This window comes from Phocoena phocoena, chromosome 3, assembly GCF_963924675.1.
Source record: "Phocoena phocoena chromosome 3, mPhoPho1.1, whole genome shotgun sequence".
Taxonomy (NCBI): Eukaryota; Metazoa; Chordata; class Mammalia; order Artiodactyla; family Phocoenidae; genus Phocoena; species Phocoena phocoena.
The window spans coordinates 137,868,992-137,895,508 of record NC_089221.1 but is presented as its reverse complement, the minus strand read 5'-3'; positions in this window follow the sequence as shown (position 1 = coordinate 137,895,508).

Here is a 26,517-nt window from a genome sequence, read left to right as displayed (position 1 = left end):
CATCCATGTGTGACAACATGCACAGAGTATTCTCAACCAGAGAAGCTCCCCCAAGCCTTGGCCTCCAGAGTTTTTACTGGGGCTCCATCCTATAGATACAGCTGTCTGCCCACATGGCTGATCTCAGCCCCTCTGGACATTGAATTGACACTACGTGACCCAAAGCATCCACCCTAAGTCATGTTGTTAGTTTATCTGACATGACCCAACATCCCCAAGCAAACATAAACACTCACATATGACATTCCGAGGCCTTAGAGATTATTTCCCAGAAGCCGACGACAAACAGCAGACCTCTTTGGGACAAAAGGTTAAATTCTTCACTATGCAGAGTCCAGCATAGACACCCTTCCTGACCCTTATTACCCCCACTTCAGTATGCTGGGAAATGCATGAACTTGGAGCCAGACAGGGCTGTGCAGGATCGGCCATTATCCCTGTATAACCTCACCAGTCACTCACGTCTCTAAGCCCCAGTTTTCTCCTTTGGAAGTGGAGATGCGAATGCCTAGCCCTTGCAGTGTTTGTGTGGATTAGAGTTGATGTTTTTAATGTACTTAATATAAAGCTGATGTGTGGTAGATACCCAGTAAATTGAATAGCCTTTTCCTATTCTTCAATTCTTTTTTCACCTCTCTTTCTCTCTCCCTCTCCCTCTCCCCAGCCCCACTCCCTTCCTCCCTCCCTCCCTGCCTCCCTCCCTCCCTGCCTCCCTCCCTCCCTCCTCACTTATGCTCTCTTCTTTTCCAACCTTGCATCTTCTCTCAGGATAGGAGGATGTCACTTCACTGCAGTGCGACTAAGGAAACGCCAAATTCAAGGGACGCAGATTCCTGCAGCAGCCTTGGCATACACTGCCCCCATAGACAGGCCCTACCAGTGTCTACTGAACAAAGCTAGCTGTCCAGGGCTGGAATAAACAGGACCTAACACGTTGTAATGACTTAGCTCCACTCCAGATCTGGTGTAAATTGAAGACGAAAATATGTTTTCTAAAAATACCTGGGCTGCTACAGATGTCTGGGCCTGTTTCACCTTTGGTTACACAACAGTCCTGCCTGGGCTTCTCTTCTGGGTTCACAGGGAAGGTTGGGCTCACATGCCAGGAAACTTCCCTAAGAATAGCCCTGCCCTCCTCACTAGCATTAGCACAGCCCACCCACTGTACAGACAAAGAGTCTAAAGCACCCAAGAGGAACACTGACCATGTTATGAAGCAAGGTCTTATCGAGACCGCAACTTGCGTCATCCTGAGTTAGGCTTGTGCGGCTCTCAGCAGCTCTCCTGATGCTGCCTGGAACTGTTCTGTGGTTTGGGAAAAGGCAAACCTTCCCCCCAGACCCCTATTCTATGATTGAGATCAGCCTTCCATGTACACTTTCCCCAAAAATACCTTCTCCTAAAGAGCTACAATCATGAATAAGAAAAAGTCCGGCTTTAGGGTCTCAGTTGTCTCACTGTTGAAGATCTGAGTCACAGAGTTTGCTGTTTTCTTCCCTGCACCTCTTCCCATGAACATGGCATTGGTGATGATCAATGATAAGGCGCCTGCACGTTTGCTGCCTGAGAATCCCACGATGAGCCTGTGACGTAGCCCCAGCAATTAGAGCTGCGTACGATAAATGCTGGTGCATTGCCCTTATTTTACCTGCTAGGTCTAGAGAGAGAAAGTCACTTCTCTGAGTTCCCAGATGTTCTTAGTGAGCACAGAGAGTGACTGAATAATCTAGGGTAATCCGTGAAGACTAAACTGCAGTGCATGTAAGCAAACATTTTGCTTTCTACACATTCAGGCTATTTTCATGCCTGACCTCTCTTATCTAGAGTCCAAGTCAACTAATTTTTCAATCTTGATTTTTTTTTTAATTATCAAATCAGAGGAGTAGGTCCTCTTCCTTAATTCATTAACTCAACAGATATTTACTAAGTGCCTCCTACACACAAGGAACTCTTCCAGGCAATCTAAAAAATGAAATGGACAAAAATCCATGGCCTTCAGTCGTTTATATTTTGGTAGTGGGGAGCAAACGATAAGCAAACAAAAAATAGTAAAAACATGTTCTATCAAATGATGATAAATGGTTTGGAGAAAAAAAATGTAAGGAAAAATGATAAAGAGTGTTGGGGCCTACAGGGCTTGTGGTTTTAAGTATTAAATTGGTCAGGGAAGTCCCCAGTGAAAAGATGACATTTGAGCAAAAACAGGGTGATCAAGGGATCCCGGGGAGCGTCAAGACAGATTCTTGGGCTTTAAGGGTCATATGGCAGGAGTGCCCTCAAAACAAGTATGAGGCCATCATAGTTGGAACAGAGTGAGCCAGGAGGGGAGGGGGCTTAGAAAGGTGGTCAGAGGTGAGAGGAAGGGCCACAATACACAGGGCCTTCTGTGGTGACTGCAGGTAACTAAAGAATACAAACACAAAGAATTTAGTTATGTTTTTTACTCTGAGTGTATGGGAAGCCACTGGAGAGTTTTGAGAGGCGTTGTGAAATCACTTGATTTCTATTTTTTCAGAATGACTGTAGCTACTCTGTTAAGAACAGGTTCCAAGGATCCAGGGTAGAAGTGCAACCAGTTAGGAGTTGATTGCAGCAAGCCGGTTAAGAGGTGATGATGGCTCAGACCAGCGTATATCAGAGGAGGTGGAGAGAAGTGGTCAGACTCTGTAAATACAGCTGACCCTTGAATGACTCAGGTTTGAACTGTGCAGGTCCACTTATACGTGGATTTTTTTCAATAGTAAATACTACAGTACTACACCATCCACAGCTGGTTGGATGTATGGATACAGAAACACAATCACAGAGGAATTACGCCCCCCAGGGGCTGGTTATTCGACTGCATGAAGGGACAATGCCCCTAACTCCCGCTTTGTTTCAAAGGTCAATTGTATATTGAGGTAGAGGTTTCCTGATTGATTATATATGATTGGTTAATGGGGTACAATAGAGAGAGACAGAAAGCTCGAGAGAAATAAGAATGACACAAAAGTATTTGGCCAACAATTGGAAGGATGGAGTTGTAATTTGGGAACAAATTATGATTAACCTCTCTCTGCCTCCTTTTTCTCATCTGCCAAATGGGTCAATTAATTAAAATGTGAAAGGTAAATGAGTTGTTACAAGCAAATGGCTTAGAATTATTCCTGGTATGTAAAAATCAAGTGTTAGCTACTAATGTCAGGATTATCCTCCTTTCCCTGCTTACTTCCTTCAGAGAACTAAGCACAGTCGGCTATGATCTTGTTTACTTTTCTTTGTCATCTATCCCCTCCACCGAAATAGAATCCTCGTGAGGGGAAAGATCTCATCGGCCAAGCTCATGCCATATCGTCAGCTTCTACAACACTGTTTCAACTTTAATATATGCTTGGTAAATACTTCCGAGTAGAAGCATGAAAGGCTATAACACTCAGCCTGCATTTCTCGTGATATCTCTGCTTGACATCTGTCTGTTTCATGCACTCACACTTGTCCGTTTGCAGCTTAGAAAATGGCACTAAGGAGGGCCTTTTTAAAAGGTGGATCACGCTTAGGCTAAATAGTTCCCTCAGAGAAGTCTCTGTACTATGCCTTGATGAAGAGAAAAGTTCTACCGAAGTGCTGCCATCAACAGGAGCTCCGAGATTCCAGGCACCACAATCTACGCTGCTCCTTCTGAAGCTGAAATCAATGCATCCGGTTCTTTAATTAGTAGAGCTGTTGCCCTGACTCTATCCCGTTTCTGCTGTCAAGATGTCGCACGTCTCTGGGCTGGCTGCCTGTCCCAAGATGGTTTAGCTCTCTATGCATGGCTGAGGAAGGCAGGAAAAGGGCAAGGAGCCAATTAGATTGAAATGGAATCTGGTCTTTGGTGGCCCCTGTCAGGGTAAAGAGTTTTGGATGTTCCCAAAGATGACAGATGTTTCTTTATTTGAGCTGATCTCAGAGGTTAGAGGTCGTTTGTAAATAAGATTTTGTCCATTTGGCCTGACAAGACCTGTTCTTCTTGCCTTATTTTTTTTTTAATCCCTGAGTCTTTTTCTCTGTGTTTTGACGTGTTTGCTGTCCGCAGAAAGGCTGTTTGGTCTGTAATGAATATTTCATATTCTTGGGAGCAGCTGAAATAGCAGTCAAATTCAGTGAGGGTGCCAGTGATCAACTGACATGGTGCTAAGACAACCCACTGGGAAGGATAAGATAGAGCAACTGGGGTACTGAATGAAGGAATGAGTGAGAAAATGAGTGAAGCCTCAAAATTTATTTCCTCTGATTTTAGCTGAGAGGAGAGGAAGTAACCTAAATTCTATTATTTAGTCTTTCTGTTGTTGGTCTAAGAAATTTAGTCTTTGTATAGATGATATTCCATGGAATATAATCTTCAAGTAAATAACCCGTTCTGATTATAAACACAAATTTTAATCCAAATCAGGGAACTTTTCTAACTTATAACTTTCTAACTTATAACTTTCTAACTTATAAGTCAATGGACTTATAAGTATCCATAAACTGTCTTTGTGTATATATATTTACATATGAAATACAAATGTATGTATTTATATATATAAGTTAACAACCACTTAAAAAAGAAACATTTAGTATGGGGCATTCTAAAACATTGCTCCAATGTTTTAGAAATTGTTTCTCATGTAATCCCTACAACCCTAGGAGGTAGATATTATTACCATCTCCACACAAATAAGGTCACTGAGATACTAAAAGGGTAAGTAGGACTTAGAGCCAGGGAGTGGCAGAGCTGGCGTTTTAACTCTGGTAGTCTGGATCAAATTGTAAACATGATGTCGTGATAGGTCAAGGAGAAAGCATGGATGTAGAGTTGTTTTTCAGTTTTGTTTTATAAAGGAGGGTATATTGAAAGAAATCAGAGCATCTCATAGACTCCAAGGGCAAGAAAGCAGCTACCCTCACAGAGAGTAGAACCAGAGGTCAAGTCATCAGGAAGCTCTGCGGCCATCTATCTGGTCTCTTAGAGTTTCTGTGCGTCTTCTCTGCAAGACTGTCCTATGAACCCATCCATCAGCTTGAACATGGCTCGTTATAGCTGATCAAAACACAACTTGAGCTTCCTAAGCTTAATCTCCAGAAGCTTCATTGGAAATCTTGATTTGCACTGTAGCAGCCTGTTCGGAACTCCCCATTCCATGTTCCTTCCTTCATGCCATCATACTCATGGCAATGGGCTTGGGCCAAGAAGAGGCAAAAGTGTGAACTTTAGCCTAGGGATGACAGTGTTGAAGATCTAGCAGAACCCATTTTATATCTTGAAACCTCATTTCAATATTCCATCAGTATTATGAATTAGGTCAATATCACCTTAATTACCTATGAAAGCTCATTGCTCAGGAAGTGTTAACATTTGGTGGGGAGCAGAATACACTATCTCCAGAATGTGCCACTTTGGCACATGGATTATTTTGAGCAGAAGACAATTCGGGCCCAGCAAAGTCAGAGCTTTTTACCTCCCCCTTAACCGCCTAAAAGAATTTTAGGGGCTTCCCTGGTGGCGCAGTGGTTGAGCGTCCACCTGCTGATGCAGGGGACACCGGTTTGAGCCCCAGTCCAGGAAGATCTCACATGCCGTGGAGCAGCTGGGCCCGTGAGCCATGGCCGCTAAGCCTGCATGTCCGGAGCCTGTGCTCCACAACGGGAGAGGCCACAACAGTGAGAGGCCTGCATACTGCAAAAAAAAAAAAAAAAACAATTTTAGATGGATGGCTATATCAGAAAAAGAACTATTGCCAGAGATAACTTTTTATACCAGAAAGACTCATTTGGATGGCAGGGCAAACATTTGTTGACCAAACATTTGCTTGTTTCATCTTCCTGTGAATTGTCTTCCTCCCTTCTAAAGCCCCGGATCCCTTACCCCTTCTCCTTAGCTCAGGATGGTATGTAAGCCTCAGTCACCTGACTGCTGGGGAGTCTCATCTTTACAGGCCTCTCATACGTACAAAATTTGTTTTTCTCCTGTTAATCTGTCATGTGTCAATTTAATTATTAGACCAAACAAAGAACCTAAAAAGGAAGAAGGGGAAAGTTTTCCACCACTACATGTTCCATAAGGAGCAAGCACCACTGTCCATGGATCCCTAGGTGTTCTGATGCATCCTATCCTGTGATTCAAAGAGATCACTGTGTGTGTGCTGTCCCCAACTTAGACGGCCCAACTGGCAACTTTCCACGTTCATACTGTTCTTATCACAAGTCACACACACACTCTTAGTCCTTAGCACCCATAACTTGTGTTAAAACTGGCCTACTTACTACAACCAATGTAGTCACTCATGCCAATTATCAGCTGAGTGAATTGGCAGAACAATAATTAGAAAAAGCAATGAACCCACACACCTACAGTCAATTAATCTTTGAAGGAGGCAAGAATATACAATGGAGAAAAGACAGTCTCTTCAGCAAGTGGTGTTGAGAAAGCTGTACAGCCACATGTAAATCAATGAAGTTAGAACACTCCCTAATACCATACCATGTGGAATCTAAAACATGACACAGATGAACGTATTTACGAAACAGAAACAGACTCACAGACATAGAAAACAAAGTTATAGTTACCCAAGAAGAAAGGAGGTGGGGGAGGGATAAATTAAGAGTTTGGAATTAGCAGATACAAACTATTATATATAAAATAGATAAATAACAAGGTCCTACTGTGTAGCACAAGGAAGTGTATTCAGTATCCTGTAGTAAACCATGATGGAAAAGAATATGGGGGAAAAAAAAGAAAAAGCAATGGCCTAAGTCATGAGGTGGAATAATTTTTGATCGCATGGCTTTACGTGCAGACATGCAAATCATATACTTTTCCACCAAAGCAACAATTTTTACCAAGGTAATATCTCTCTGAAAAGCTAACAGCACATGTGGTGAGATATCAAAGACGAGTTTCTAGCATGAGTTTAAGGATAGTTTGAGATTTCAAGGCTATAAACTCAGGGGGAAAATATAAATGCATAAAAGAAGCAAAAGAAGAATCTTCAAGAGATCTGAGCTGAAACTCTTGAAGAGGGTAGTCATTGCAGAGTATTTTACATCACAAAACAAGGATCAAGATTTCCTGGTCAAAGCCTGATTGCAGAGGTTTTCAGGCATATTGACTCATAAGAAAAGTTTGAGTTGATTTTCATTTGAATTCAATTCAAAGGACCCTGGAGCAAAAAAGAGTGCTTAGGAAGCTTGTTAGAGGGATATTTGCCAAAAAAGGAAGCCAGCGCTTGCATTTCAGACTTCATTGCTCTCAGATTTTTATAAAGCCTCTTTAAGAACAGAAAGAAGAAAATACAATGTAGCCTTTACATTCCCTATTTGATTTTTGCTTCTTAATAAATGTTTGCAAAAACATGCATTTGGGGGTTGCTTTTTCCTTCGTTTATGTTCAAGATTAATGTTGGTATTTTTAGGGTGTACCACGTTTCCATAGGGTAATACCAATTCGCAGTGTCACTCCTCTGGGAAATAAGGACTTACATTAAGTCAACTAGATTTGCCAGCAGAAAACCATTAGGTTAGGAGCTGCAGCTTAAATATATTCAGAGTAGCCATAAGATCACCTGTGCCTTGGGAGGAGTTATGGGAACATACCAGAATCTTTCCTTAAGGAGAAACGTAACTTCTTTACTGCCATTTTTTGATGTTGCAACTCAGTCTGTGAAAGGGGAAAAGTCTGGCCACCGCAGCAGTAGAAGTATAGACTTTGGAGCCCGAGAGACCCGCATTTAAATCCTAACTGGGATCCTAACTGGGCTCCTTGTGATATGTTTGATCTTCAAGAGGCCACTTAACCTCTTCATTGTGAAATGATAAGGAGAATACCTACCTCGCAAGGTGACGGTAAGTTTTAGAGATAATATACTTAACACCTGGCACATAAGATAGACCAAATAAATTGTGATCATAGTTATTTTGTTTTTGATGATAAGATTCACGATGTTTTTATTAGAGCTTTGGGATCATTTTCAAACAACCTCCTGGCTCTTTATCTGTGGATCTCTGGGGTACGCCATACGATTCCGGTGCATTGTTATAAATCCCTGTTTTTATTTTGTAATTCATCTCAATTCTGCTCAGCTGTGGGCATGATGCTGGGGCAAAGTGTGCAAACACGAATAATGCCTTGTCCTCAAGGAACTTAAACGAAATTTGTGTTTATTGTGCTGAGTGCTCAGCCCCAACTCAGAGGACACCAGCGAACCTCAGTCCTCTTGAGTTTACTTGTTTGTTTGTTTGTTCATTTGTTTATTCAGCAAACATTTATGTTCCTACCGTATGCCAGCACCATCTCAGATCTTGTACCAGACACAGTCTCCTCAAGGAGCTCTCTAGAGGGGAAGCAGAGGGAACAGGCCGTGAGAGCACAAGTAATTGGTACTGTGCCCTGCTTAAAACTCAGGGAGAAATGACAGTGGGGACGTCAGTGTAGGTACACTCTTCCTGGCCAGGGTTCTACCCTGAGTACCTGGCTGATTCCTACCCTGTGGCAGCAACACTGTGACTAATGAAAGCCCCTTGAGAAGCCCCCTTTATTTATTTGGCTTCTAGACCAAGTCCCCGCTCTGAGCAGTTAGCTTTCTCCTTCATCTCAGCCTGGCCCTCCATGGCCCTTCCAAACTGAGACCCCTACCAACCATAGGAAAACCCAGCCTGTTTTTCCATCCCGATCCTAGCATCCCACCTTATGCTTGGCATCTTGCTTTGGCTACATCCCAGAGAGCCCTTCTTAGAAGTTCTAGCAGGAGATGGGGCAGGGGAGTGATTGGACATCAGAAGAGCTGGTTACAAGCCCAGGTCCAGAGGCCAGACAGGTGTGGCTTCCAATCTGGACTCTGCCCCTGTGGTCTGTGGGGTCTTCAGAAAGATATGCAAACTCTCTGAGCCCTATTTCCTCTTCTGTCACATGGAAATAACAGTAGTTCTTAGCTGCCAGGGCTCTTGTGGATTAAATAAGTTAATGCTTGCCAAGGCCATAGCTTAGTGTTTGACATTTGATAAGCCCTCAACCAATTTATTCCTGTTGAAGCAGGCACACTCCAAAAATGCTGCAGTTTGGAACAAACTGCCGTAAGTTCAGAGAGGGCTTGAGCTTTGAACCGGGGAGATGGCTCTGGGGGATCTCTCCCCTTCTCTAGAAAAAGAGAGGAAAATGAGAAGGAGTGAATGAATCACGCAGAAGAAGAGGGAGAGCATTGAAAACATACCTACATGCCCAAAAGGCACACCCGGCCTTACCTTCCACCCAAATTATTGCAATTTAACCGTCATTTTTGCTTCAGATTTTTTTTTTTAAGTTGAGATACAGTTGAAGTTTATTGTGTATCCTCCCACTTCCCTCCTTCTCCAAACATAACTGTTGTCCTAAATTTGGTATTAATTATTCCCATGCATGTTTTTATATCATAGTAAGTATGTATAAACCTATAAACAGTATATCACATTCTTTTAAAGCCTATATAAGTGGCACTTCCGATAGAAACTCTTTGTTGCCTACTCAGTATTATTTATTAGTCGACCTACTTCAATATTTACTTTTCTTCTTTGCAGAACAAGTAGTTTGTTCTGGGCAACACTGCATCCAGCTAAAGGCCTACATTTCCCACCTTCACTTGCTACTAGAGAGGCAGCTAGTGAGATGAAGGTGAAGGTCATTGGCCAGTGTTTCTGGAATGACCCTTTGAAGAGACTCAGCTGCCAGGTGTACCCTTGCCCTTCCTCCCGTTTTCCTCCTTCCTACCTGAAATATGAGTGATGTGGATGAAGCTCCAGTAGCTCTTTGGTTTATAACACACCTGGAGGTTGGACACCAGTGCTAAACATGGTGGAGCAGAAAGGCCTGCGTCCCTCATTACCCTGGAGCTTGTGTATCAGCCAGCCTTGGAGACCTACCTCTAGATTTGTTTTGTGTCATGACTAAATATCCTGGTTAAGGCACGTTTTGTTACTGTGGTTAAATGCAGTTGAAGCTAAGCCTAATCATAACTAACCAGAGAATCAGAGAATCATACTGTATGTATCGTCTTCCAAATTGAATTTTTGTTCAACATTATATTTTCATTGCTCAGCATTCTGTTTATTTTACAAGACAGGTATAGGGTTTAACGCACCCATTCTGGAATTAGACAGGCTGGGTCACAGCCCAACTCTGGCACTGACAGCTATGAGACCTTGGGTAACTGCTTAAACTTCTCTGTATCTTAGTTTGCTCATCTATAAAATGAGAATGATAATAGTACCCTTATCACAGGATTGGCAAGGGAATTAAATGAGTTAATAGTCACATGCAAAGTGCTTACAATCGTACCTACAGCAACATGATAAGTAAACCTGTAGAGACTTATTCACTATTACTTTGCAGCTTATTAATGGTGATATAGTTCGAGTTTAACCACCATATAATATTCCATTTTATAAACATGCTATAATTTATTTTTTTATTCTATGTTTGATGGATTTTTAAGTTGTTTCCAGTTTTTAACTTTTACTAAATGATGGTGCATTGAACATTTCTGAATATGTCTCCTTCTGTGCACGTATGTGAGTTTCTCCAGGGTATCTACCTAGAAGTGGAAATGCTCAGTCCAGGGTCACGTGCACTTTCCGCCTGGCCTGATAAAGCTAATTTGCTTTCCCAAGTGGTCATAACAATCTGTCTAAGAAAGTGCCCATTACAGCTCATCTTCCCCAAATCCCAACGTAATTCGACTTCTTATTTTTCGCCCATCTGATGTTGTAGCAAGGTATCACTTTGTTGTTGTTTAAATTTGTATTTCCCTGATCAGTAGTGAAGCTGGAAATAATCTCATGTGATTTGGAGGCGTTTGGGTGCTCTCTTCTGTGAACAGCCTGTTCTTATCATCTCTCATTTTTCTTCAGGGTTGTTTACCTTTTCCTTTTTGAATTTGTATCTATAATAATGTTACAAAAATATCTTCCCAATCTGTGACTTGTCTTTCCACATTCTTTAGGGCATAGAAATTTGAATATAGTCAAATTTATCAAACTTTAATTATTGATGTCTGTGCCTTAAGAGTTCCCTCTCAACCTCAAGGTCATAGGGATTTTCTCCTATATTTTGTTTTAAATTCCTCTCCCCATGAGGGGAATCTTGGCTGCACCTGTGATTGTTTTTTTTGTACGTGCAGTGTGAAATAGAAATCGGTTGCTTCTGTAGGAGTTAACAGTGATCTCAACGCTATTGATTGAGCAGTCCGTCCACCCACACTGATTTGTAAGGCTACCTCTGTCACTTATTGAGTCCCCATATGTACACGAGTCTGTTGCCCAGCTCTCCGGTGTGTATCGTCTGTCTGCTTGCTATCCTAGTGCCAGTGCGCACTGCCTGAATCTCAGTCTCTAAAGGGTCTTTAGTCCGTGAGAACCCTGGTTTTTTGACCTCGTGCAGATAAATCGAATCATAGTTAGGATGGATTTTCCCCGGTTCAGACAGCTCTTCCAGCTTTATGTAGGACAAGTCTCAGTGCCACAGGGACAAAGCAGAAGGGAGAAATAGGTTTAACTCAAACTTGCATCTTCCCTCTCTTCTCAGTACATACCCTGTGGTGTTTCAGACTCCAAAACCCATACGTGCATGCTGCCACCATCAGAGTTTACTGTACGTCATGCTGTACTCAACAGTACCCCCCAACTCTACTTGACAGCAGAACCATTTTGTCTTTCTAATGGTCCAAAGAAAGGGAAAGGTGCCTAGATGCAATATTTATAGCCTGGATAGTTATGAAGCGCTTGGGACAGGAACCCTTATACCGGAGATGTAAAACATCACCAAATCCCCACACGCACAACTCTAAAAAGGTTGAGAAAATTAGAAGTAAATTATCTGCTTACCAGATGGAGTGTTATCTCCATGGCTCTTTCATAAAAGGCCAGAATGAAGTGATTAGGAGGTGGGAAGGAGAGTGAGTGTAGCTACCTACATGTGTTAATTTGCTTTTATCTCAATTTTCTGTATCAGAATAATAGGCCAAACAAAGTGCCTCAGAGAGAATGCTGATTTTGCTTTATTAATCAGGTAACAAAACCCCTGCGACACCCTAAGTAAATGTTTAAATGGTTGCCAACCCCCCCTGGGCACCAGGAAATGTCAGTGGGTCTGCTTCAGTAGCCTCAATCAGAATTCAATCAGACAAGAACATAAAAAGCAAGGCCCAGTGGTTTTTCTAAACATCCAGGATCTCTCACCAAGGACTGAGGTTTAATGAAGAGGGGAGAATTGGGCCTCGGGGACCAAGTCTTCAGAAGGGGTAAGTTTCCTGGAGAAGTGCGCAGCCCCCAAGCTCCATCAAGCAGTCCAGCCAGGGAACGTTACTCTGCCGTTCTCTTTCCAGCTGATCGTGGCTGATTGGTTTATCACTGTGCTGCTTCTCCCCTATCTCCACGGGCCTTTGCCATTTAAGGCAGAAGAGTATTTAAATGGTGAAACCCGTTTTCCTACTTTCTTCCCATTTCTTTTTTGTCTATTTTCTCTCTCCTTCTGTCTCTGGGTTTATGATCTCACCATAGGAAACCACAGTCAGTTTCTCCTCTACAATCTTCTAGACCTCCATTCACTCACCCGATATTAACAAACTTCTTTACTGTGGGAAACAAACATTAACAACTGTGGTCTATTATTCTTCGCAAAGCCGTATGTGGATCTGTGTGCCCCTCTCCTGAAGGTAAATTGTGCATATTACCAAAAAAGGAAAAAGAGTATGTGATGTTGTCACATGCCAATGCAAAGTCTCTGTCCAGAAATGTGCTCGCTTGCAGTTTACTGGGTCTTAAAATAGCCAGAGAACCTTTCAGAGTCTGAAATGAGGCAAGAAGCTTGTGATTAGCTCTTCTCAAGAGTCCAAAGTTACTGCCCTGAAGAGCTAGCCCCCTGCCCACCCACACCAGCTCAGGGCTCTACCATAGTGGGAGAGATAGAAGGAGTGTGGGTCGCATGAGAAAGTCACTTAGTATCGTTTCAGATAGGAATAGAAGGATATGAAAACAAACAATCCACCAACAAATATTTAACCGATTGAGTCTCTTGCTGCCAGTGATCAAGTACTGTGGCACTTGGGTCAAGCTCTGTATTTTTCTCTAATTTGAAATGCTTTGTAACTTGAGAAATTGTAAAATGCCAAGGTGAAACCCAAATAAAGTTTGTAGTTTAATTAATTGTAGTGTACGGACACTAATTTCTCATTTTGACAAATGTATCCTGGTTTTGTAACGTTAGGAGAATCTCGGGTGAAGGAAATCTCTGTACTATCTTTGCAACTCTTCTGTAAACCTAAAATTATTCCAAAATCAAAAGTTTATTTTCAAACAAACAATCACAGGGCAATCACAGATGTCTAAAATTATAGGAATAAACATAAATGGCTCACACTGACATAGAAAAACCAAAAGCCATTTGTCCAGCCTATACATTAGGAAACTGATGTCAGCTCTACCGCTGATTATTTTTGTGACCTTAAGCACGTCACCTAACCTCTCTTCTTTTTATTTATGATTCCAGAGAAAAAGGGCAATCAGATTGATCTGCAAAATATGGAAAAGTTCAGAATTATCCACAGCCATACCCTCCAAGGCACGATTTCACCAAATATGAAAATTCAGTAGCAGCAGATTTACTTCTGCACATCTAGTCGACCCAGGCAATTTCAGTTCTGGTATATGCAAATATCACGTCATTTCTAACAGAACAAGGAACTAAAGAGGAAGAAGATGGTACATTGGAAGTAGAGGTGGGAGTGACATAATACTGAAAGATAAAGAATACTGAAAGCATGTGAATTGGGATCTTAGAACCGCACCCTGGGTCTGTAGGGAAAGCCTTTGCCGAGAGGTATGAGAGCATTTTGTTACAAGCACTCTGATCAGAATTCCTTCTGAGCAGAGTGAAGGACATGTAACACTGTGTTATGGGAACGTAGTTTCAGAAGCACGTCCCCAATAATTTGCCCATCTCAAAAATCCAGTCATTCAGAGTCTCTGAGATCTGAGGAGCCAGAAATCAAAAGCTCTGAGTCATAAATCAACAATTTTGTTTTCATGCTTCATAACAGACGCTAGTGACAAAATTAATTTCAAGTTTCTCGTGTTAGCTGAGGCAAGCATTAAAATGTTCCAGGGAGCAGATTCTGAGTGAAATTGTGCCATACCTATGGTTATTTTAAAAGATAAATGTCATTGATATTGACACGCTACCTTGACTGCTTTGTTCAAAATATTTTTTATTACACTCTCAAACTTGGTCGCAAGGAAGAAGAACTTCTACTATGAGTTCTGAAGTTCCTTAACCACAGGTTCTCCTAAAGGGGCGTATTGAGGAACTTAACACCTACGGCTGGGGAGAACCAGTATAATACAGACTCAGTCCGCCTCAAAGGATTATTTGGAGGGTAGTGTGGAATATAGTCATACCTCATTTTATTGTACTTCTCAGATACTGCGTTTTTTACAGATTGAAGGTTTGTGGCACATCTGCTTCGAGCGAGTCTACCGATGCCACTTTTCCAATGGCATTTGCTCACTTCGTGTCTCTGTGTCACATTCTGGTAATTCTCCCAATATCTCAAACCTTTTCATTACAGTTCATTACGGTGACCTGTGATCAGTGATCTTTTATGTTACTATTGTATTTGTTTGGGGGCGCCACGAACCACACCCATACAAGACTTTGAACTTGATTGTTACTACATAAACTTAGTTGATAAAGCAGCGGCAGGACTTGAGAGGACAGACTCCAGTTTTGAAAGACGTTCTACTGTGGGTAAAATGCTATCAGGCAGCATTTCGTGCTACAGAGAAATCGTATGCAGCAAACTTCATTGTTCTTTTTAAGAAACTTGTACAGCCACCCTAACTTTCAGCAAGCACAACCCTGATCGGTCAGCAGCCATCGACGTAATGCTCTTGCATATTTAATAGACTACAATGTAGTCCAAACATAACTTCAAATGCCCCGGGAAACCAAAAAATTCACGTGACTCACTTTATTTTGCAACATTCACTTTACTGTGGTGATCTGGAACTGAACCTGTAATATCTCTAAGGGTATGCTTGTAATAGAGTTGAAGTTCTTTGAAATTTTTAAAAATAATATTGATATACACGTTTTTTATTCATCAGAGAAATGAAGCATGTCTTGGTGCCTATCGTGGCACTGGGAAAGGAGGCGTAAAGTGCTGACTGCTCCCAGGAGACACTGGTGGGTAGAGCGGTGACTACCCTGTAGAAGCCCTCAATCCCAACAAGTACATAGGCTTAATATACAGAGCTAGGAGCTAAAGCGGGATAAGGACAGGGTACTACGAGGCACATGAGTTGCCCCTCAATCATATATCAGGACAAAGGAAGGCTTTCTGGGGGAGGTAACATCTAAGTCCTAAAAAAAATGAATGGAAGTTAGCTAGGTTTTGGGGGGATGGGAGCTAGGGAGTGCTGGTGGTGTTGGTTGTGACAGAGACAGGCACAAAAGGAAATAAAATAATTTCCTATGATCAGAATAGAGCATGAACGAGAGGTTAACAAAAGATGAGCCTGGAAAGAGAGGCCATCGCTAGTTCACGGAGGGAAGGAGCTGTCAGCTATGTTAAAGTTTTGTTCCTTATCCTGTCTGAGGGAAACTGAAGCCAGAATGGGGTTTTTTTTTTGTTTTAATAAATTTATTTATTTTTTTGCTGCATTGGGGGTTCATTGCTGTACGCAGGCTTTCTCTAGTTGCGGCGAGCGGGGGGCTACTCTTTGTTTTGGTGCGCGGGCTTCTCATTGCGGTGGCTTCTCTTGTGGCAGAGCACGGCCTCTAGGCACACAGGCTTCAGTAGTTGCAGTGCGTGGGCTCAGTAGTTGCGGCCAGCAGGCTCTAGTGTGTGGGATCGGTAATTGTGGTGCACGGGCTTAGCTGCTCCGTGGCATGTGGGATCTTCTCGGACCAGGGCACGAGCCCATGTCCCATGCATTGGCAGGTGGATTCTTAACCACTGCACCACCAGGGAAGTCCCCAGAATGGGTTTTGAGCAAGGTTATGACATAAATGGATGGACAATTTGATGACGTCTTTCTGACTTTACTGTGGAAAAACAGATTGGGGGGGCGGGGGTTGGAAGCAGAAGGACAAACTATGAAACTGTTCAAGTAATCAAGGCAAGAGATGCGAGTGGCCTGGACTGGGGTGGTGGCAGTGGGCCCAGAAAAGAGTCAACAGAACTGACAGATATGTAGAGGGTACAATAAACAGGACTTGGTAACTGATTGGATACACTGGATGAGAGAAGAATCAAAAGCTTGGGCATCTGAAAGGGTAGCATTGCCATTCCATGGAGATAGGAAAGAGGGGGTAATAGCAGATGTAGGAGTAAAGATAATGAGTTTACTTGGAGGCAAACTGAGTTTGATATTCTTAAGAGATGTCCAAGTGGCGATGTCCAATCGAAAGTTGGATCTTTCCTGAAATTTCTCTCCACTTTGAGAATAGAAGTTTGGAACATATGGAGGCCTTTTCAGAACCTTGTTATTAATATATTAATCTAATAAAAGAGGAGAAATAAAAATGAGAGAGTAAGTTATTTCTTTGGAAATAAGAGAATGTTCAGTCCAAAGTACGTGTGAGAGAGTAACTCAACCAAAATGGTTGGATGAAAAAGCTGCGTTTCTGAAAAGAGAAAAGATCAGCCACTTAGCAATTATGTGCTATGAGGTCATTTACCTTTTATGGAAAGGCTGGCACGTGGGGAGGAAATAATCTGCCCTCTGGCAATATCCCTCATCAGGGGCACTCATCCCCTTGATTTCAGAAAAGTCAGAGTGAATTAAAGCTGAAGTGAAAGTGTGAGAGACATACATGGGCCTTCACCATTACCTGGTCCAGTTCCTTCCTCTTATAGAGAAAGGAACTAAGACAAGACCCAGAGAGTGTGACTGACCTGCCCATGGTCACACAGCTGGTCAGTGGGATGTGTAAGCCAGATGTCAGCTTGGTGTCTTATTCTGCCCTTTAAAATCCAGATGAGATCAACCTGAGCCCCCATCCCATATCCTATGGAAAACCCCATGCCACCACTTCCCCTGCCCCCAACTTCTGTGAATGCCTGTGGGACTGACGTTTCTCCCAGTCATCTCTGGTTCTCATTCCCAGCATTGGCCAAATTTCTCACTCTCTACTCTTTCTTGTGGCTCTTCTTTTAGCTTCTCCCACTGGCACTGAGCCAAATATGGGGACACCTCCTTCTTGACTTTTAGACCTCTACCCCCAATCAAACGGTACCAATCAGACAAGGCCACTCTGTGTTGTAAAGTTTTACTAACAATTTTAAAGTAACATGGATGGATATTACATTATAATATCATACATATTTGTAAGTAAATATTGTTTAAAGTGCCATTTATACCATGGAATATTATTCAGCCGTAAAGAAATAAGGAGATCTTATCATTTGTAACAACGTGGATGTATCCTAAGGATGGATTATGCTAAGCGAAATAAGCCAGACAGAGACAAATGCTGTATGATCTCACTTATATGTGGAATATAAAACAAACAAAAAACAAGTTCATAGATACAGAGAACAGATGAGTAGTTGCTAGAGGTGGGTGTGGGCGGTGAAACGTGTGAAGAGAGTCAAAAGGTACAAACTTCCAGTCATAAAATTAAGTCATGTGTAGTGTACAACATGGCGACTATAGTTAATAATGATTTGAAAGTTACTATGAGAGTAGATCTTAACAGTTCTCATCACAAGAAAAAAAATTTTGTTACTGTATATGGTGACAGATATTAACTAGACTTCTTGTGCTAATCATTTGCAAAGTATACAATTATAGAATAATTATGCTATACACCTGAAACTTATATAATGTTATATGTCCATTATACCTCAATTTTAAAAAATAGCCCCTCTGCCCTTTTTTGACAACACAAGCACCAACCTGCTCCCATCTTAATCTCATTTCTCATGCTTTTGGCAACTGATTCTCTCCCGTTCCCTTTCCTGTTTCCTCTTCCCCTTAATTCTTGTCCCCTTGCCATTCATCCCACGTACTAATCAGAGGATATTCCCTCCCTAGAGAAACTCTGGAGGTACCTGCTAAAATATCCATTTTTCTCACCCCACTTAACAAATCTGGTCCTACGCCCTTTGCACTAAGCCAGGTGACTCGTCCATCTGACCTTGTAGAAAGCTCCTCCCAAATTTCCCAGGTCCTGCTCCCTGCCTGTCCCCACCTCAGGCTTTCCTGGGCTTGTTAGTCAGCATGAAACTCACATAAGCACGCATGTTTTGAGTGACGTGAACTGAGCCTGTCAGTGTATACTATTGTCTTTTCATTGTTTCAGCCCTGCAGACGTTGAACAACTTTCTTCACCCTGCAGCTCAGCACTGATTTATTCAGCTTCTGCAAGCAATTTATTCACTTTTAATTAGACCCAACTTATTATTTTGTCGGTAAAACAAACCAAAAGAATCTATAAAACAACTTTTAAGTGAAATCACATTTCTGCCTGGAGGGATATAAAAAATGAAATTGCGCATCTCATTTTACCTGCCTGTTACAAAGACAGGATTGCCCAGATTGTCTTTTTATTTCCCAAGACCTTTTGTCTTTCATTAAGGAAAAGACTTGGGAAATCAGGCTTGGAGTAGAGGGGAGAAAATGGGAAAAGGTCATTTTCAATAGAGAGCAGATATGTGAGCGCATAAGGCAGGGCCTCTCCAGGTTGGTTCTTTGGCAACCCCTGCCGTAGAATATCTGGGAACTGGTTAAGAGAGCAGATTCCCCACCCTAGCCCTGGGCTTTCTGACTAGTAGGTCTGAGAGGTGGGGACAACAAATGGGGCTTCTCACTTGCCTATTCTTATACTTTCTGGACCCACGCCTGCTTCTGGACCAGTACCCAAGCCCTCATATTCACTAATTGGCCACTTCTGCTTCCCCAGGAACTTGCCTCGTCCTTCCTAGTCATCCAGGTTTTCTTCCATCTCTGACAACCACCACTCCTTGATGTCTGCATTTATTCAATTCTCCATTGATAGCCTATCCAGTTACCTTTCCTGTGTATACATCTCATGTCTACAATTATTTTGTTAGGTCAGGAACTGTGCATTACAGATCAGTCTCTCGGCCAAACACCCTGCGTGTAGTCCTGGGCTCCCTTTACTACACCAGTGTTTCCAGCCTTTCAGAGCCCAAAGATCTCTTTTGTCATCAAAGAATTTTACAACCTCCACCTGGAATTTGCTATAATTTTAATTGAAAAATGCACAACAGCTGAATCCGATTGTGTATTTGGTAATGACTTTATACAAATTTACAATATATCTATCTTAAAAGTATCTGCCACACTTTAAAATAGGGGCTCTCATATGTAGGCCGCATATAATGTGTTCCATCTACAGACTGTGCCAGGAGCACATGGGAATTCTCTGACCTCTTGCTGTCAGCGGTCTACCTCAAGGGCAATGTTGAAGGGCCAGAGTTTAGGAGCTACTCTCTTGGCCTCAAATTTGAAGTAGGACACGCAAGTAGAAGGTGTCAGAGTATTTGGAAAATGTAAACTCTTCCTTCAGCTAACGGCAATAATGACGTTCTGACCATGTCCTGTCGTCATGCTGCCACGTTACTCCAGTAGCACTCACTGGATTAATCTGTTATTTAACTCTCTGAAGAAACGTCTTTTAATCTGCGACCTGGCAGAGACAACCAATACCCACCAAAGACTCTGTGTGCTTCCCATGTAGCCCAGCCTCCCTTGCAGTTAGGATGAGGCCAGGTAACTGATTCTGGCCATTTGACTATGAGCAAGGTAATGTTATTCACTTCTGGGTCCTTGTCATGGTTATATTTAAAGCCACATGTTGAGATCATGGGGTGGAGGAAGCCTGGATCCCTGAGTCACTGGATGGAGGTGAGTTACTCGGACCTGCAAACTCTTCATAGGTTGTGCTAAACCACTGAGATTTGGAGCCTTATTTGTTTCACAGCCTAGCCTAGCTTAAAAGTGAAAAAAGAGCTTTTAAGGAAAGGAACTACTAAATGCCTAGATCCATGCTCCAGGAAAAAGAGAGAGAGAGAGAGAGAGGGAGAGCTTGGAGTGTTTGAGAATATTGAGCAGTAAAGAAAGAGGTAGGCAGGAGCTGCATCGTATAAAGAAATGGAGGCCACAGTGAGAAGTCTCGATTTTGTACAAAGGCAATCAATCATAAAGAGCATTAATAAGAGAACTGACATGATCTAACTTACACTTTAGAAAAATAACCCTGGCTGCTATGTGAAGGCTAGATTGGAAAGGGAACAAGCAAGGATGTAGGAACCAGTTAAAAGTTTGTTGCAGTCATCCAAGTCAAGAGATGCTAATGCCTTTTTTAAAATGGAAGCACTAGAAATGTTGAGAAGCTGATGGATTTGAAGAATATTCAGAAGACAAAAATGGATAGAACACAAAGATAGATTGTCTGTATCAAATGAAGGAGGGATCAAAGGTAATGACTAGGTCATTTGGGTAACTGGAGATGCTATTCATAGAAATAAGGACTACTGGAGCCAAAGTGAATTTTGGAGAGAATCCAGGAGGTCTAGAAATGATAAAGTTGAGATACTCAGCAAAGAAGTAGAGATGGCAGGTAGGCAGTGCGATTACCTCTGTCCAATACTCCGTGAGTGAGGTTTGAGCTCCAAATACACTGAATGGGAGATAAGCTTGCTGGATCACTGGTGTTGCCCTAAATGCTAATGAACTCGGAGGATAATGACGTTTAACATGGCAGAAATATCTTTTCATCTGTTTAAAAAATAGTTGTCCTTGAAAATCTGTTGGAGTAAGTCTTTTATGGACCGAGGAACTAAGAGAAAATCAATCGGGTAAAAAACATTAACTAGACTCGTGATGGACACTGAGTGTGGCATGCTGATAATACGTAAGTTTTATAAAAGTCTATCTTTTGATCGCTCCTTTCCCACAAAGGTCCTATAGGATTTCATTTGTCAGGTATTTTCATTCTCTTCTACAGAACTGCGTCCTTTGGTTAATTTTATTTAAGGTGATTGCTGTTTCGTTCTCACTCTCCCCACACCTTTCACACTACTCCCACTTTCACCAACCTCTAAAAGCAGCCATCCTCACCCCACCCTGTGCAAGGGCCTGCAGACTCGGTTCTTATTCAGTATTTCTTCCTCTCTAGAGGAAGGCAGCATCTGGCATCCTAATTATAGGACACGTTTTGTGGTCTGTGAATGAGGCACAATCACAGCTTTTGCCCTTCCCTTTGGGAAGGACAGAGCACTGTCTAGTACTTACAGGAGCTGATGGCACATAGCAGCTCTATGTAGACTCCTGTACTGAATTCAAGGCCAATGGAGACTGAAGTTGAGGCATCCACAAGGCTTCTGCCCGAGCTGAACTCTACTGCAGGATAAGGTCTCCCCTTTGACCATTCCTTTCTCATGAAGCCTTACTGAAGTTTCCTGGACGGGTCCCAGAACTAGAAACCTTAGTGAGCGGCTCTCAAACTATGATTTCTGTTTTCTGGCCTGCAACCAAAGACATTTCTTTGACTCTAAGACGCTATCAATTTAATAATGTTGTGAGGAAGCCTGCCGGCTAGCTCAGTTGGTAGAGCGTGAGACTCTTAGTAATGTTATGAGGGTTAAAAAAAAAAAACATTACTGTATCAATAATGTGACATATCCTAGGTTCAAAACAAATGTGAAAAAAAAAAGTTGGACTTGCCTGGTAGCACAGTGGTTTAGAATCCTCCTGCCAATGCAGGGGACACAGGTTCAATCCCTGGTCCAGGAAGATCCCACATGCCACACAGCAACTAAGCCTGTAAGTCACAACTACTGAGCCTATACTCTAGAGCCCGTGAGCCACAACTACTGAGCCTGCGTGCCACAACTACTGAAGCCTGCATGCCCAGAGCCCATGCTCCACAATAAGAGAAGCCAGTGCAATGAGAAGCCCGCGCCCACAACAAAGGTTAGCCCCTGCTCACCTCAACTAGGAAAAGCCCATGCGCAGCAACAAAGACCCAACACGGCCAAATAAATTTAAAAAAAAAAGGTATACCTCAGATTCTAGCAAATATAGGTTTTCCTGAAATGGAGTAGGAAGAAATGACAGGTTCTACAGAGAAATTACTCTATTTCCCTTATTTGTGTTTCTTCATCTGTAAAATGAGTATGGGTAAAATAGGTAAAAGACTACATAAACATGAGGGCCATTTCCTTAAGCAAATCCAATCAACATAAATGGAAAAAGCAAAATGAATAAGAAACTGATGATAAGATTGTTTTATTGCAAATCTTTCCTTGATCTAGTAAAATGCTTGGGGAATGGATAGGAATGCGGTCACTGGACTTTTGCTTTAATTCAGGGTTGAAAAACCTTTTGTTACTGTTGCCTCTGCTGTTCTGAAACTTCTGTGAGAAGCAAACAAAAATCTTACAAAACATGTTAGCGGTCTTTCCTGCAGTAGTTGGAAATACCTCAAATAATGAAAATGACTGATACTTCCTGGGTGATTGGTGATGTTTCTGAACCTGGGTTCCAGATAGCAAATAGAGTTATAGGTGGTCTAGGACAAATGTTGTAGTAACAGGCCAACAGTTTTAATAAAAGTCGGACCTGTTAGTGCCTATTAAAAAAAATAATGTGTGTCAAACTCCTAATTTCAGTTATCAGTACTTTAGCACAAAGCCAAAGTTGATTAAGCTTTTAAAAAGTGAGTTGACTTGAAATAAAATATACTGCATTTAATAAAACAAATGTTATTAAGGTATAGCAAGGGTTGGAAAGATGACTCAAGAATGCTTGCAATTTGGGGAAAACTGATATAATCGATAGATTTGAGGACACACTAACCCCAGCCTGTTTCTTCTAAGGTGGTTATTGTTTAACTCGGTGTCTAACAGGAAATTGTTTTTGTAAGATTTACACATTTTGTCCTCAGGGTGGGGTGCTTAAAAAACCCCTGTGGTTAACCGAGGACGAAACTTTCTCAGATTCTAATTAATTCTAATATCAGGATAGTGTACTATTCTTCAAGAATCTAAGTGTAGATTAAACTTAATTTTATAGGGTGCCCCCGCTCCCACGGTCCTGACCAACTGATATCCTTTTCAGAGAACTGTACATGAAGGGAAAATAATTTTCTAGTAACCACTTTTTCCTGCTTTCTAGCCCGACTTGGGTCTTTCCATTTTTAAAGTCAACATGTTTGCTGTAGCCACAGGAAGCCTGCAAACGTGGCTTCTTCCTAGGTTGCTCACTTACATCCAGACACACACACACAATTTTATGCAGTTACTTCTCATCTCTTGATCTCAGCTCAGTGAACCCCACCTCCTCAGGGACGGGGTCACATCCCTCTGTCCTGCCATCACATTGCATCCTCTTCTCCTTTGTGGCACTTATCCTGACAAAGGTTCGATAAGTGTTTTTTTGATTCAATGAATAACTGGTTAATTGACTCTTAACAATAAAAATGGAATTTGCTAAAGATGGGGTTTAGCTGAGTTCATTAAAATGTAAAAGCAAAGAACTAGGGTTAATTGGAAACGTGAGCCAGGCAGGATAGAGAAAGTTTGGGAATAAGAACAGAATTTCTTAGCAAACTCTAATTAACCCAGTATTTTAGACTAATGGTCCACCGTATAGAAATACTCCCCACACACACCCCATCTAGGGGACATTCTGCCCAGTGGAAAAGTGATATTGGTGCCAGAGAGGATTACTGTCTCAAGCCAGAGGTGATCTGAGTGTTCATTAACAAAATAAAATAATCCCCAAGTTTATTGTTAGTGGAAGGTGCCATTTCGGGAAAATTAGAATGAGAGAGAGATTTTACAATCGGAAGGACTTTGGAGAGTTGCTTCAGATATGCCCCTCCCTTTCTGAAAGCAGTAATAAACCACACCTCAGATAAAAGAATTGCACAATCCCCCTTTGTTTCCTGTTCTACTTTTGAAAGAAGTTGCTTCTCTGGAGCAAAGGGGAAAGCAGTGGGTTACGGAGCTGCCTCCCCGTCTTGGTCCGTCCAGCCCATTCTCGTGTGCTTCACACGGCCTGGGGCCCACAGCTCTGCTCGCTGCTTCCCTGCCCAACACCCTCCAGGACTTCTTACTCTCAGCATAATAAATAGGTCTAACAGGCCACCTCGCCCTTGCCTGCCTCTCCACCCTCACCTTTTGCTACTCTTTGTACCCTACTTCATGGCCTCTATAGAACAGTCCTATGAACTTTCTAGAACCAATTCTTCTACCTGGAACACCCTTCCACAACCTCCTACCTAGCTAACTGTGTATATATACACATATGCATATATGTATACACACACATATACATACACACCATTGAAGTGTCTTGCCCCTTAACCCATAACTACTTTAGGATAGATTTCCTGCAAACCAGAGCAATTTCTTTCTTTTCTTTTTTTTTAGTATATATTGATCATCTGCTTTGTGAAAGGTCGTATGTAAGCTGCTACAGATAATACAAAAGACATGATATATGGCCCCTTCCTTCAGATTCTTTGTTTCAAATGACTAATGAAAAAGAGCTTATTTACTAAATTCATATATATTATTATTTAATTAAGTACTGACTAAATATAGCCAACTGCCTAAAAGGCTGGATCAGGTAATACATGTATGCGCGGGGAGAAGAAGTAAGATTTCAATGCGTGCAGGAGTTAGGAAATGACACTAAAGTCAACGTAAGGGAAAGCAGAGCTGAGATGGTTTACTGTTGACATCATCTGAGTACCTACCTCTAACCATACTTAAATATAATCTAGCTAACTAAGTCAATCAGTTTCCTTCCTCCCCTTATTTTTCTTTACCTTCTTCTTGCTGACCTCTTTGTTGCTTTTTATTTTTTATTAATTTTTATTGGAGTATGCTTGCTTTACAATGTGGTGTTAGTTTCTGCTATACAGCAAAGTGAATCAGCTATACGTATACAGATATCCCCTCTTTTTTGGATTTCCTCCCCATTTAGGTCACCACAGAGCACTGAGTAGAGTTCCCTGTGCTATACAGTGGGTTCTCATTAGTCATCTATTTTATACATAGTACTGTATATATGTCAATCCCAATCTCCCCATTCATCCCACCCCACCCCCTTCCGCTCTTGGTTTCCATATGTTAAGAACAATTTCTTATATAACCACCATGTAATTATCATAATCAGAAGATTTAACATTATTAAGATCCTGTTTCTAATCCACATTTCATATTTAAATTTTCCCATTGTCCAATAATGTCTTTTATACCTATTCTATCTCCACACCCCCCCCCCCCCCCCCCCCCCCCGTCCAGGAGACAATCCAGGATCACACATTACTCTTAGTTGTCATACCCTTTTAGTCTTTTTTAATCAGAAGCAGTTCCTCTGCTTTTCTTTGACCTTTGACATTTGAACAACCTAAGCCAGTAATTCTGTAGACCAGCCCCAAGGTTGAGATTTTTCAGTGTTTCCTTGTGACTACCACAGAAGTGACATTCTCAGTATATCGTATCAGGAGACCCAACATATCCAGTTATCCCAAAATGGGTGATGTTCGCTTTGATCTCTTGGGTAAGGTGGTGTCTGCCACATTTCTCCACTACAAATGATTCTTTTTTCTTTTTCTTTAACCATTGTAATTAATAACTTGAAGGAAAGATACTTTGAAACTATGCAAATATTCAGTTCCTCATCAAACTTCATCTACTTGTTTGGCATCCACTTTATATCTGCTTTGCTTTTAAGTAAGCTCATTTTTCACTGTTAATAAAGAAAAGAAAAGAATATAATATGATAAGTGGACTTTCTCAATTGCCCCACCTAACATACCTGCATCTCCCGTGTCGATCCAGTCTTCCTTTGTGAAGACCTTATCACATAAAATTGACAGACATCTGATATGTATGGCATTAGCCAAGGCAAGATTTCTTGTTTGCATTTTCCACTCTGTTCATGAATGATCTTTTCATTTCCTTTCCTTTCCTTTTGTAACGATAATATTTTTAAAAAAGAATCCGTGAAAGGGGCATTTATTTTAATAATGAGAAAGAAGATATACATTATTATTTCAGGCTTACCACATGTCATAATATTGCTTTTGTCTCGTTATGATGGGCGTCAGTAATTGCATTTACTTTTTTTCATGCTTGATACAAGGGCTCACTTAAGACTCTGAAGAGCTTCTTTCAGCCTTGGGGTCTGTGCATTAGAAATCATTTGGGTTCATTAAAGTCATGAGGAGAATTAGGGAAAGGGTCAGATCATAGAAGCATCAGGAAGGTAAAATATTACCATTTAAATGAGAAATGGAACTTCTCCTTTAGTGAATCACATTTTCAATGACAGATGGGGTTGCTCACTGTGAGATTAATCATGCCTGACATTTACTCATCCATTTATTCAAAAGAAAATCATCCTGCAAGCCTACTAGGTGAGAAGCAAACTATCTACAACTTCTAACCTTATAAAGTATGTATTTAAATTAATTCTACTGGGTCTCTAAGCAAGATTTGGCCAAAA